This window comes from Rhinichthys klamathensis, unplaced genomic scaffold (genome assembly GCF_029890125.1).
Source record: "Rhinichthys klamathensis goyatoka isolate OS25496 unplaced genomic scaffold, OSU_Roscu_1.1 h1tg000436l_1, whole genome shotgun sequence".
Taxonomy (NCBI): Eukaryota; Metazoa; Chordata; class Actinopteri; order Cypriniformes; family Leuciscidae; genus Rhinichthys; species Rhinichthys klamathensis.
The window spans coordinates 1,053,849-1,069,177 of NW_026606932.1; positions in this window are offsets into that span (position 1 = coordinate 1,053,849).

Below are 15,329 nucleotides of genomic sequence, written 5' to 3' on the forward strand. Positions count from 1 at the left end.
GTAGATGTGAAGAAGACCAGCTTATCGAAACTACGCATACCAATAAAAACAGGGTATTACGACAATGTCCCATCTCTAGTTAGTGTAATAAATGATTTAGTAGCGCCTCATGGGGAACTCGGTTATGACCACGTAAAAAACAAAGTATTTCTGAAAGCAAAACCTAACATTTCAATGACCTTCCATGGAAAACTAGCCATTATTTTAGGATTGAAACCAGGCGTCCCTATAGGAGATTCTATTCTGCAAAAAACAAACCCTGAAAAAACGAATTATGAAAAGGATATTGTAACATATGCAATGCATCAGTCGGACATACACGGTGGTTTCTATACTCTTTATATCTACACGGACATTATCCGTTACCAATCAGTGGGTGATGCTTTTGTACCGCTCCTGGAGTGTGTACAAATAACAGGGGACAACAATAGCACAGTCAGTGTTCGATACGACAAACCCCACTACGCGTCTATCAACAAATCAGTCATCACAGATATTGTTATAGAAGTGAAGGACGATCAGAACCAGCACGTCCCATTTTCTTACGTGAAAGTGTGCATCAAACTTCACTTCAGGCCTGTAAAACACTTTGTTTAAAATGGCATATTTCAACAATCACAATGTTGACCCTATGCGTTACGTTGCCTATTACCAGAATCAGGCAGGCAGCGGGCTCCCCGGGTATGCAGGAGGTGGAGTCATGTATGGGGCCGGTTTGGGGGGGATTTTTCGGGGGCTCTTTAGAATGGCTATACCCCTACTAAAACGAGGATTTAGCATAGCCAAGCCGCATCTTAAATCAGCTGCAAAAAACATACTAAGTGACGTTGTTAGTAATACGTTATCAAGATCTTTTAACAACAACTATGATGCTCAAGACGGATCCGGACTAATGGTAATGGCTCGCAAAAGAGCATCTAGGCCGCCAGGGGTGCGGAGGAGTGGCCAGAAGTAGAAGAAAACAAAACAACCTCCCAAGAAAACATCAGTTGTAAAACGCAAGCGCAAGGAGACAGCTAAGCGTACTGCTTCAAAAAGATCAAGGAGCTCTGTTAAAACAATATTTTAAATCATGGCGTTACTACACAACATGTCAGAAGAGTGTTTAAAGACTGAACTGGATCTGTTTACTGTACCACTAACTCAAACAGCAATTGAAAAAAACACTTATATAGAAGTTCCACCACTATCAGCGATATCCGACACATCTCCGCTGGAATTTTTTATTGCGGGGAATGGAGAGGATTACATAGATCTAAACAACACATTAGTTTTTTTGCGCCTCAAAATCACTAATGCTGATGGGACGGATATTGCAGACGGAGATCCCGTAGGTCTTGTGAACTATCCTGGATCTACGATTTTTTCACAAGTGGATGTGTCGCTTGGAGATCGGCTTATATCACAGAGTTCTAGCACATACCCATACCGCTGTATGATAGAATGTCTTACCAATTATGGTAAAGACGCCCTTGAAACGCTTTTCTCAGCAGGGCTCTTTTACCTGGACACTGCGGGCCATATGGATGTGGCTGACCCGGCTGGGGGAAATCGCGGGCTGACAAAGAGAGCAGCCTTCACCAACGCTAGTAATGTGGTCGAACTACTCGCACCTGTTCACAGTGATATCTTCTTTCAGGAAAAACTATTACTTAAAGGGGTCATATAATGGTACATGCACTTTTACAAGTTGATTGTACTGAAATGTGTGTTGGCAGTGCCTGTACACAACCATCATAAAATGATAAAAATCCATCCAGTGTTTTTGTTTTAATCTCCTTATATGTTTTCCCCTGCCTCAAATTGAGCCGTTCGTTTTTGTGACGTCAATAAAATGGACGCCCCTCCCGCGATTGTTGATTGACAGCTTGTGATTCAACACAGACCCGCCCTCGCTCGTCCTGTCAATCATAGTCTGCGCGGACCGTTGCGGTCATTGTTGATATGCTGGAGCACTGTCTATGAGCAGAATGGCGTCCAAGCGATTGTGGTGTTCTGTTCTTGGGTGCAATAACGAACACAGCAGTCATTTTAATGTTCCTAAATCCAAACCGCTGAAGACGTAGTGGCTGAGTTTGTTTTCGAAGGGAATATTCCCCACGAGCAACGCTCTCATGTTTGCCGAATCATTTCTCAGTGGACTGCTTTATAAACGAGGATCAGTGTAAAGCTGGTTTTGCTGAGAAGCTGCACCTGAATAAAGGATCGGAACCTATTCGTCTTCCTGCTGAACCTTCAGAAGAACTAAAGTGAGTGTAACGTTTTATTAATCTTTATATTAATATTTATATAATCTTTGCAAATCGCCAGCTGCACGCTTCACGATGAATGCGTCGGTTTACACTCAGGGTACATTACAGCATGTTTTCTATGTACAACGTTCTCAATATAATTCATAATCCCACGTTTATAATGAACAACGCGTGGTTATTGTGTTATTGTATTACAAACGGTGTATGCGCAGAACAGAGAGGCGGGGTGAGCAAAGCTCATTATCATTTAAAGTCATATGCACTGAAACGGCGTGCTGAAAACAGAGCTGTTTTTGACCAGGTAAAATAAGTGTTTTCTTACAATACTAATGAGAATTTTTAATTAAAGTATATTACAAACTTTTAATTTAGACCCTAAAGAATCATATTAGCTTGTACAAAAATGGCATTATATGACCCCTTTAATGGATTAGATCTTAAAATTAGAATGACTAGAGGTAAAGATGAATTCTGCCTGATGAGGAGCAACGCTACAGCCTATAAACTAAACATCCTGTCTGCGTCGCTATTTGTGAAAAAAGTGTCTGTGTCGCCAGCTGTGAGACTGGGGCATGCACAAGCCCTACTCTCAACCACAGCCAAATACCCCATCGACAGAGTGTGTCTGAAAAACTTCTCAATACCTGCAGGCTCACGTGTCTGCAATCAAGAAAACTTGTTCTTAGGAAATCTGCCAAAATCTCTGGTTCTAGCTATGGTTGATAATGATGCATTTGTGGGTGCCTATAATAAAAACCCATTTGCGTTTAAAAACTATGATTTAGAATTTCTGGCCATTTATCTGGATGGGCAACAGTACCCAGCGAAGCCCCTGCAACCTGAATATGAAAATGGTTCTGCAGTGCGGGAGTTTTACCAGCTAGCGCTGGCTTCTGGAAGGCATCTTAAAAACCAGCCTCTATGTATCGATAGAGAGGATTTTCTGCACGGCTATACACTCTATGCGTTCAATTTCACACCAGATGAGGAGTGTAGCCAGCACGTATCGCTTATCAAAAGTGGCAATATTAGACTAGAAGCCCGTTTTAGACAGCCGCTACCACGTACGATTAACTTAATTGTTTATGCCTTGTTTGATAGTTTGATTGAAGTGTCAAATCGCCGACAGGTCCTGGTTGATTACTACTAATACATTCAAATGAACACTGTACAGCTTACGGCTGTCATGGATAAGGTTTCATGCAATACTTATTTTCTCGGAGTTCTACCATGTGACTACCTACCAAAAACCCCTTTAAGAAAACTACCAGCAATGGTTTTGATCAATACACATCCTTCAGGACTCCCAGGGGAACACTGGTTGGCTATCTACATAAATGAGGATGGTGTAGGATGTTTTTTCGACAGCTTCGGTAATAAACCAGATTATCATGGTTTTCCGCCGATTATCAAAAACTTTTTAAAGCTCAACTCTAGTCAAGTACTACATTCAACTGTGCAAGTCCAAGATTTTTCATCAGATACATGTGGACAACATTGTGTGTTCTTTCTCTACCACATGGCAAAGGGATTTGATTATGATTATGTGATGAAATTGTATACCAACGATTTTATTAAAAATGACAAAAAGGTGTCAGCATTTGTGAGAAAACTAAAACAAGCACCATGTAGTGAAAATGTTTTCAAATGTGTTCAGTGTGTACAAATGGGTGAAATGTTCATGTCTCATGCTTAATATTTTAATAAAAACAACTAAAGAACGGAATTTTGTTTCTTTATCCCCACTTTTATTACACATACATCACATCATAAGTTCTCAAAAAAAAAAAGAGAGAAATTGAGAACACAATACATACAAACTGTTAGTTTAAAAACTTAACCACCGACTCGGGTCTTTCTGTTTCTTACTCCTCTTAGATGATCCTGTTATAGACGTGGTCGATTTGGTTTTGAAAGAGTTAATTGCATGTCTGACATTGTGGTTTGGTACCACAGAGTATGGCAAATTTAAACTAGCAAAAGCCTCCAGAAATTCACGCCACCCGCCAGGTCTCCGCTCGTCAACAATCTTTTGTGGAGCCGTGACGCTTTTAACTAAGTCAAGCATGTGTGAACCAGGGATTGTTCTGCCTTTAAACACAAACTCTCCCGACTCAGTCCATGAAGTAACATCTTTAGTTTTAGACATTTTATCTAAAATGTAACGAACATTTTTCACACTCCTCTGTGGAATATTCTTTAAAATCTCATCTGCAAAATCACCTAAATCGTCATGGGCACGCACATGGTCTGGTGCGGGTTGGTCTTCTTTTTCAACATTACTAGGCTGTGGTAGCCTTAATGTTAATGTACCGGATTCTCTATCCCCTTGTCTAGTGAGTGTTAAAAACCACTGCAAAACACCTGTGTACATCTTAGCTTTTTCATGGTGATCCAGATCAGACCTGTGCAAAATATTTCTTATAGTCATGTCCAGGTCATTCTCCACAACCTGTTGTATAGACTCACGGGTGTTAGAGGATTTCAGCTTATCCAACTGGTGTTGCGGTACTAAAAACATCTTCTCGGCATCTTATCCATCACCAAACTTATTTAGATGTAACCAAACTGGTTATAAACGGGATTGCCGCACTTAACAAAGGTAGTAGAAATCCTCCTTGTTGGTTGATTAACCGTCTTTTACGTCTAACTCCAACCTTTTTATCTGCAACAATTTTGATCTCACTTCTTCTTCTCTTCAGTTTCTGATATTGCTGTGGTGTTAGCGGAATATTACCGTGGACTACGTTAAGAGCTACTTCACACAATGTCACAATGAGTTTGTCTGCAGCCGCCTCTAAAATAACGCGTCTTTGTTTAGGCGTGGCTTTTAATAACAATTTTAAAAGAGGTAGGTTTCTTAAAAGTCTTGCAGACATTTTCAAATCTCTCTGTCAATGTTTTCTTTTCTGAATGTACACAACTGGATGTTGTGACAGAATATCTGTTCTGAGACGGTACTGTTCTGGTGTTTTCGCTTTAAAGTCAATCAATAGATACCCGAAAGGGTTGCTGGTAGCATTTTCATAACACTCCATAAAGTATTTTGTGTTCCTGGGGTACATCTGCCGCGCTAAGACATTAATTTGGGTATTGTCTCTAGGGTTTTTAAACAATACCAAATAATTAGTGTTCAAACTGATAGTCCTACTGGATTTACCTTGAAAAAATAAGTTTTGTACGATATATATTGCACTCAAGCTTCTATGGTGCACATAGTTGGTAAACAAACGTTCAACTTCTGAATTGCTGCTAGCATCTTTCATAACATCATCCAATATCACAAAATTGGTCTTGTTGGTGGGAAACAAGCGATCATCATTCAGAGTCTGCGGTATACCTTCAATAAATTTAATATCATACAGTTTCAACAATTCATCATACATAGGTTGCCAGCAGTCATAAATGTACACAATGTTTTCAATTTTTTTTAGAAATTACACTTTTAGCATTTTCCAACAACTTTTTTACAAAAAATGTTTTTCCTGAGCTAGAAGGACCGCTTAACACACATGAAAAAGGATGTTGTAATCTAAAATCAAAACCATCCGGGTCTACCACACCCCGGTGCCCAAAAACGTTGTCAGTAGCCATATGGTAGCGTAGTTAGGTCGGGTAGCAGTACACGCTTGTTGTATACGACTTTACATTTTTTCACAACTGACTTGTTGTGCAATGTGAACTGCTTTTTGTTCCTCACTATACTGTCGGTGTACGCGAGAATGTAATTACTGTCACCCCGCCCCCTCACATATTGATCGACAAGCCCAATTAATGTGTCTAACCTAATGGTCTCGGAGTTTACAGCATTCAGTGTGATGCCTTTGGCCTTCATACAGACCTTACCCTTAGCAGTTCTGTACCCGTAACTTTTCGGACCACTTGCCGAAAATTCCACTATATGGTCTCCATCCCCAACTTCATCAGTAAGGTCACCAAGATATGGCCCCAGTGGGGGCTCATATTCACCCTCTTTAGACGTGAACACAACACTATCTGTGTCGCAATAAAGCAGTCTATCACCCAACCTGTCCATAAGATCTTAAAGTTCTAACCACGCGTGGGCTGTTGTAAAAGCCCCGAGAAAGACGTTAATGTCACGAGTCTGGGTCCCTTTCCCATTTGCGTAAGCCCACTGAACGATTGCAACAGTGTCTGACACAAATGAGAAATGCTTGAGGTCATACTCAGTGCCAAAAATGTATCGGGCAAACTGTTCAGGGTCTGTTAGTATTTCGGTTGTCGGTAACTCCTCGCGCATACTGAACCTCCCCCACAAAGAGTTAAGCAGTAGCTTCATGATGGATCTACGTGCAGCATTAAACTCAATCTTGTCCAGATTCAGCTTAATCCCTTCTTTCTCAAAGTAATCTCTAACATAAGATTCTTTGTCGGCGTCGGTCACAACGTCTTTTGGAAAACCTGAACTTTCCTGTTTGAACTGTAAAAATGTTTTAACATAATCACAAAACAATGTTTCAGAGCGTTGGGGAAAATGCCAGACCTCATCGATTTTTGTCACTACATAACCCTTCTCAACGGCTTTTAACAGTTCAATGCTAACCCAGCACCCATGAATTGATCTTTCCTCATTAGTATGCACACACGGGTGTGTCTGGTTCTGCTGTTCAGCACACGTGCTGCAAAGCGGGAACATTAACTTACCCCCGGTCCTATAAGGCAGTACGGGGTGAAGCAACCTCCGTGGCGGAAGGACTGTTGCCTTGACGAGTCCGTAATAATCTTCAAGGTTTTGAAAATCCTTGTGTATTATTTCCGGATGCCCAATTGGGTAACATTTTCGAGCCTGACAGTAGGGATATAGTGATGTAAAGTCAACATACCTAATCCGCTCGCCCTCCGCAACTTTGTGATACAGTTTTAATGCGTTAGTTCGGCCGCCGAATAGAGCTTCACGGGGTTTCAATCTTTCAGTGTGTTTGTATGTGGACATGAAATCCATAACTGCAACATCACTCTGTTTAGCGCGCATCCATGCACATTCCCAAATCACCTCGACCTGAAGACCGTACGCACGCTCCAAAATTTCAATCTTGTCGTCGCATTGTCTTCTCAAAACGCCATAAGGCACTTTTGATAAAGGGTTTAGGTCGTTGGGGTTATAACATCGTTCACAACCATGAAAGAAACATCCGAGAAATTCGAATGCATTTTTCACGTAGCCATCGTCGTAGAAACCATCCACATAGTATTTCCCAAATGACGCCTCACCAGTGTTTAAAGCATGTTGAATTTCTATGCCCCGTGATTTTCGGATGAATTCGAGCCATTCAATTGAAATGTTCGAATATGTTTTGTTCTGGTTGGTGTACGCATTGTTACGTGTCAGAGCTATTGTGTCTTTTGGGATGTAGTGTGTTTTATATGTGGCCATACATGTTGCTGCCAAAGTGGTGTAATTAAATGGATCAAGGCCTGTACACAAAATGAATTTGTCGCGGTACTTCATGCATGCCTCCCTCAGCAAAACGACATCGTTTTTACCATAAAGCGCGAGTTCTTTTTTAAAATCGAACACTTTGTCAGATATGGTATTGTACCAATCATCAAACGCAGCCCTGTCTTGGTTCGACATTGTTGCATACCCGTAAAATTTCTTGTCAGGGTACGGGCCTATGTAGTTGTCATTTTCAACGCGGTTAAAGTGGTGCGGAAAATACCCCTTCTCTGCATTAGTCAGATTAAATGCAACGGGTGTCTTGGCCAGACGCATGGGTATGAAGGAATATGAATCAATAAAACGTTGCTTGAAAGCTGTGTCATACATTAAGATTAGCCTGCAACCTTGCATTGTGATTTTAGGAGCAATCCCCATCTTAGTAAAGAATTCCAAAATTATGAAATTGTCAAATCCTGATGCATTGTGCGCAAGCCATGTGTAATTAAGGTAACGTGGTTGTCTGAATTTTTTAACGAGACGATCCACACAATCGGTCCCTTCAGCCACGAATTCCTCGCCATTAAACGTGATAGCACATACAAAATTGGCAACGTGTTTACCATTTTCATAACGGGTCTCAAAATCGTAGAAAACGTAACGATCGTTCGGCATCTCCGGCTTAACTGGTTGGATAAAACACTGATGCATACCATCGGTGACCAAACTCTCACCACAGTGCACACAACGATCTGCAGGACATTTATGGGGTTTGGGTTTAGTACCGCTGACATGGTAACGTCTATTACATTTACCGCAATATTTAGTCACGTCGCACTGCGCGTATTGCATACCCCGAGGTGGTTTTTTATGCATCTCGAAACAATAGTCAGACTTACAGTAGCGCAGGCAGTCGCCGCAATGTTTTGGCTTTTTGGGGTGTTTATGACATTCCGGGTCATTACAGACATCGCAGATGTACCGACATCTGTGATCTCTCCTACAGGTGAATCCTCGGTGGCAGAACTCACACACGTATGGGGTGCCAATAAATGCACGTAGATTTTTAATCATAAAATAATGATTGTCATGCAGGTACAAAAATACTGTTTTAGGATGCGGATCGTCTGTGTTTGTATACTTCTCCAAAACACCCGTATCAGACCGATAGAAAACAACTATTTTAACGCTCAGCATCTGTTCAAACCGTCTGATGTCATTAAACGCTATCTTGTATTGATCACCATAGCCAGCTGACTTCTGTATTGAAGATGCTACAGACTCAAGCTCTACGTGTGGTTTCTGTGGATTTAGGAAATGTGCCAGACAGATTGCAAAACAAAGATTGTTTGAAATGTTTGTGGGGGAGAACAGATTAAGTCTGTTTTTGGTAATCACTTCATTGTGGGCAAGATCACGGATCTTTCGATAAACACCGCCGTGTTTACTTCTCGCTATCGACAGTCTTAAATTCAATCTCTCATCAAACTGTACGTCAGAGTTGCTCTGCATTATTTTTTCAAGGTCGTTTATAAATAGATCTACACTATAACCATTGCTACCCGTCAAAAGTGTACTAACATCTGATGTCAAACTCGATCCCCTCAACGTGATGCAGATTAAACACCCGTCTCCGCCTAACAGTTTGGAAAACTCCACAATTTCAGAAAGTGTGTCATGTAAAAACGCTGTCTAGGTTGCTAAATCTGTCGAAGATATCTCTCGCAAATTTATAAGCCTGTGGACTTCCAGACCATTGAACCATGGTCGTGGCAGTACCGTGTACCCACTAACATCACCACCTACTGTTACAAGTGATTCTATATCTCTATCTGTGAGACCCATATTGGGCGCTTCAGGGTTGAGTGTGCGATGTGTCTGTGTACCTGGGCCCTCGCCTGACTGGTGAAAAGACACAAGACGATCAAATGCAGAATTTGGTTCTGGACGAGGTTCTAACACCTCTCCTGCTTGTTGGGTATTTACAACATGTTCAAAATCATTATTTGGGTCAGGATCCTCATCGGACATTGATCTCACGATGTTTAATAATTCTACCAACGTATCAGTTGAAGACTCAGACCTATTCATATCCTCCACAGTCTGTATTAAATAGAGCAATGTTTCTGTGTTACTGCACTGTTCGAGGGGCACCACGCTACCATCGTTTCGTCTAAACCTAGCTACCGGACCCTGATCAAAACCATCTGGCTCCCGACAACGTTTAGGCATTTTTAAATCAGATCTTTTTTATTTTATTTATTTAAATCACATGTAGCAACACCTTAAAAACTATGGATAATAAACCCTGTGTCCATACAGTAAAAAAAGATAGAATGAAAAACTGTGACAAATGTTGAAGAAAAAACAAAAAAACAAAAAAAAACATAGTATGCAAAATATATATATATAAAATGTTGTCAACTCACCCAAGTTTCTTTTTAAGCATGAGCACCAGCTGCTTTAACAATTCTGTAGTCAGGCCTTGTTCTCTGGCTACTTTTTGAACAGTACCACTATGCAACCGTTGCGCTGCTATGCATTGTTTAAGCCAAATTCCCTGTTGTTGTTGTGTTGACTCATAAGCATCTAAACGTCTCTCAATGGCATTAAGGCGTTTGTCAAAACGTACCTCGAAGGCATTCAATGCGGTCTTGACAGAGTCCTGTATCAGTCCGGTTATGTGCTGATTGTCTATAACGGGTTGTGATTCCTGTTTGTAAGCCTCCTGATTTGAAGGCAGCTGTTCAGGGTCGGATTCTTCCACGACCACGACCCGTTCGCTGGTTGGAACAGACTGCGGTGTTTCTTTAGGGTCGTTTGTAAATACACAGCCGTCCCACGATTGTATCAGACCCTCACTCCAGCTCTGAACATCATTTATATCGGGAACTACGACCACCTCTGTTAAGAAGTAGAAAAGGGTGCAAACAAAAAAAAGTTAGTAAAAATGTGTGTTAATATTATAATGATAACAGTAATATTAATATTAACTATATTTTCTAAGACTAAAAATAAGTCTGGTACTAATGTAACATTAAAAAACAATACGTAGTGTCAAATTCTCTCTCTCTCTCTCTCTCTCTCTCTCTCTCTCTCTCTCTCTCTCTCTCTCTCTCTCTCTCTCTCTCTCTCTCTCTCTCTCTATATATATATATATATATATATATATATATATATAAACAAACAATCAAACAAGACCATGCTAATATGGAATGGCGCAGCAGCCTAAAATCAACATGTCTACACTTTTTTTTACACACAGTTCTCCAATGGTGTCACCTAAAATTATAAATAATCACCTACTCTAAGAGATATGCAGGTTTTGTGTTTTGTGTTTTTTTTTTTTCCAACAATTAATGCTAATGTATGATAACAACAGTTCTAAACTAGCGTATTGGCACATTATACATCCACAAACACATTCGACCTCTCACTATCACATTCAAATAAACAATATTTATCTTTCTGATTTAGTGTGAACAGAAAACAATCCATCAGCTTTTGTTCATTACTTACTTTTAACAGCTGATCGTCTTGGCTTTTTTGGGACAGATGTCTGTGGTACGTCTCTCGATGACCCATCAGCAGAAGCTTTTGCGTCCGCATGGGACACCACTGCAGCTTTACGTTTCAACTTATTTTTCGGTTTCGCCACTATCCCCTTCAAGATAGCCTTATCCGGGTTATTCACACATTCAGACACACCGACATTGCTCACAACGTTTGATAAACCATCTGTAAATACATGTGTTAAAGTTTTAAAACAAAATCAACAAACCATAGCAGCATAACATTGTTTGATAAAGCCAAATTACAATGCACTTACCCAGGGGAATAACTTCAACGTTAGCAGACTCGCGGCCTCGCAGTGGTGCATGTACTAAGGCCTTGATAGTTACGCGTTTCGGCCCTGGTAAAAACAAAAAACCCAGAGAAGATAAGATATTTTCACACAGCCACAACACTGTTTAAACACGGGTGTAACAACATTTAACAATACCTGGCACAAGTACTTCCGTGATCGCTCGTGAAGAGGCAACAGCGTTGTGCGTAGCAGCAGCTGTGCTAGGTCTAGCCACGCCTCCTGGCGAAAACAAAACAAAACATCATCCGTCACACACACGCACACAAACACATACACACACACAACGTATGCAACATTTAAACATAATTATATGTACCGCTGGCTTGATTTAGGAAATTAATCTCCTCAACAAGATCGAAGAGACTCAAACTATCACCATCTGAAGCGGGCAGATAAAACCTTAAGTAACGCAATAGAACAGCGACACTCATATAAATAAATAATCATCCTTAACAATGTTACTAAATAATAAAAAATACTTACTGTTAAGACTGGATTCCATCTTCTTGCACTCACGTATCCAACAACACAATATGGCTTGGAAAATAGTAACGTTATGAGAACGAGAAAAAACTGCAGAGGAGCGTGACACGAGACACGACACACTAGTACGCTTCAGTGACTGTGCTCGCGTTCAACACACATTTATACACGCAGCTTTTGGCGAAGAGTGAAAACGGGCCTCCCCAGCAGACAGAATACACAACGACATAACACCTATCTCGCGCAGGTAGACGGCCAATAAACCCGGAAGGCCAAGGGCCAGACACCTTTCTTTTACACCTCTGGCCCAGGATGTCAACGCAGGAGGATGTCACATGGCGTCGCGCAGCCTAGACATACCGGAGCCTGTCAGCGACCCATCATAAATCAGAGACAGGGGAACCTCAGAACCATAAATCAAAGTCATAAATCACCTTTTTTGACACATGGTTTATGTTAATACTACTCACAGACCTAATGGCCACCAAAGCGCTTTACATTTTGCCTCACATTCACCCATTCATTCACTCACTCATTCATACACCGACGGCAGTGTCAGCCATGCAAGGCGCCATCCAGCTTGTTTTCTTCATAGTAAGATGGCAGTGACGCACAAAGGAAATGGGTTATATAACATACTAGAAATTGTAATGCGTAAGCACGCAAACAAATTCCAGTACGCATGTGAATAGTGTCTTGAGGGCACGAAAAAGTTTTTTGTGTATATGCAAAAGCCTGCAATTATATTATTATTATTTTATTTAAGGGGCTATGTATGTTGTCACTTCAAGAAAATCGATGAAAAAAACCCATAGAAAATAAAAAAATATTTGCAGATGACTACAGCCTATACCAAATATAAAGCTGAAAATAATGCTGAACCATTTATATTAAAAATGGTCTGAAAATCTACAGAGAGGTTTGGAAATTTGAATCTGGAAAAGTATGGAATTTGTAAATGGAAAATAGGAACCCTGGAGTATTGAAACAAATTTTGTTTTAAAGAATAAGAGAGTTAAATGGATAGTGAAAGGAAAATGTAGATTTATCACTCCCATGTTGTTTCAAACATGTATGACTTACTTTCTTGTTTTAAACATAAAAAAATAAATTTCAGGGAATTCATACAACATTTGGACCCCATTAACTTCCATTGTTCCATTTTTTTTTTTTTGGTTTACCTTAATCTAATCTGAGTTTTAAACATACAGATGTCAATGACATTTTATCATCCACATTTATGAACATTATCTTTATAACCCCTTCTGCTCATGTATTCTGTGGCCAAGGGTTTTAACAAAACCTGACACCACAGAAACCCTGCTGATTTCAAACAGAGAAAGAAATCCTAAAATAGCATAAAGCAACTACAGAAACACTTTACAATATAGTCTCGTTTGCTAGCATTATTTAATGCATATCTAACATGAACTAACAGAGTATAGTTATTAACAGCATTTAGTAATCTCTGTTGTGCATTCAAGTTAGTTCACATTCACAGATACAATGTTTAATTCGCAATGGTCATCAATTAACAATAAGAAATTATGTAAAAGTAGCCTATTCTTCATTCCGTATTAGTTAATGGTAATGCTAGTAATCTTAACAAATGGAACCTTAGTATCGAAATTACTGGTAAGTACTGTTTTTTTTTTTTTAAATTGTGTTAGGGAGAGAGCTGTTGAAATCATTTCCTGAGCAAGATATACCAGCCCCAATTTTTAATATTCTCAAACAATATTAAGTTCAGAACCGGTCAGAAACGTGTTATCTCAGCAAAGAAGAGTTCATTTTAGTGGATGTTATATTAACTAATGAAGTATTAACAAAAATGCTGTGTCATTCACCAAGAATAACAAACCCGTCCTGTAGAGGGATGGGCAGACAGAAGAACAGAAACTTACAGAGAAAGAGAAACCTATGAAAACCAGGGCAACAGCAGTTCTCAGATCAGTTGAGGGCGGGATATTGGCAACAGTGTACCAGTATAAATTACAGCGGCACATTGATGACACTTCATGGCCCTCATTTATCATTCTTGCGTAGAAATGGGCGTATATTTTGGCGTAAGATTATGCTTACACTCCTCTCACCGCCTGATTTATGAAGCTGTGCGTACCTTTGAAATCCAGGTGTACGCAATACCTGCCCTTGATAAATTCCGCGGCTGAAAACGATAGTCATTAGAATAACACGCCCCTATATATTCAAGTCTCCGCTTCCCCCACGCCCTCATTTTACGCCATAGCAGGTGCGTGCAGATAGGAAGACGAAGACGTAGATACAGAAGATGAAGATTCAAACGGGCAACTTTACTTATAATAATCCAACAGGTAGCAATCGATACAAAGAACACACACACACACACACACACACACACACACACACACACACACACACACACACACACACACACACACACACACACACACACACACACACACACACACACACACACACACACACACACACACACACACAGGATTCAAAAGCTCTCAAGTCCCTCTAAACTAAATATTTTCTTGCACTTTCTTTTCTGTGAAAACATCTAACATCTCATTGGCTGCTGCAGGTCACCATATGCTTGTGTGTTCTTTGAGGAGGTGTGAACAGTTTCTGTAGGAAGAGTATAAATAATGGATGATGATTCACTTCTCCTTAAGGCTGCAATGCTCCAAAACTTCAACAAAAAAATATCAGCATGGTAAGCTTTTTTGAACGATTTCTTTCAATAAACTTAAGCAAACAATGCTGTTATTATTGCAAATCAACAATCATCGGTAAGTATACAAGTTTTAATGATATGTGTGGGTCGGGTCCATATTTAATTATGTGAAAACAACCAAATAGCCTACATGCCAAATACTTGCTGTTTAACATTGTAAGTGGTAGAAATTCGAATTTTTAAGCAATGTTAACATCGTTACAGTAACTTTTCCAAAATTGAATCAGACTAAGTTTACTTTTACAAGGTTTTTTAGTTTTTGCTGTAAATAACATCACGATATCTAAATCATTTATTTGTGAACTCAACTTCCGTAATTTTCAGCAATGGAATGCAGCGAAGTGTCACTGCATAGGCTAAAAATGTACACATGAAACAGGTCTTGTAGGTATGACTGGCAAATGGCATATCGGGACTTAGAATTCAATGTAAATGAGTAATTAAAATATAATGAGAGAGCATCTGCTATAATATTATGGTAGATATACATATATATATATTCTTAGTTAAATATTAATCTTCTGTTTGTGCATTCACAGTTCAGGCTATTGTTTTGTGTGCACATCTTTAGAGAATGTGTTCATCTAAGAGGAATTGCCCCCT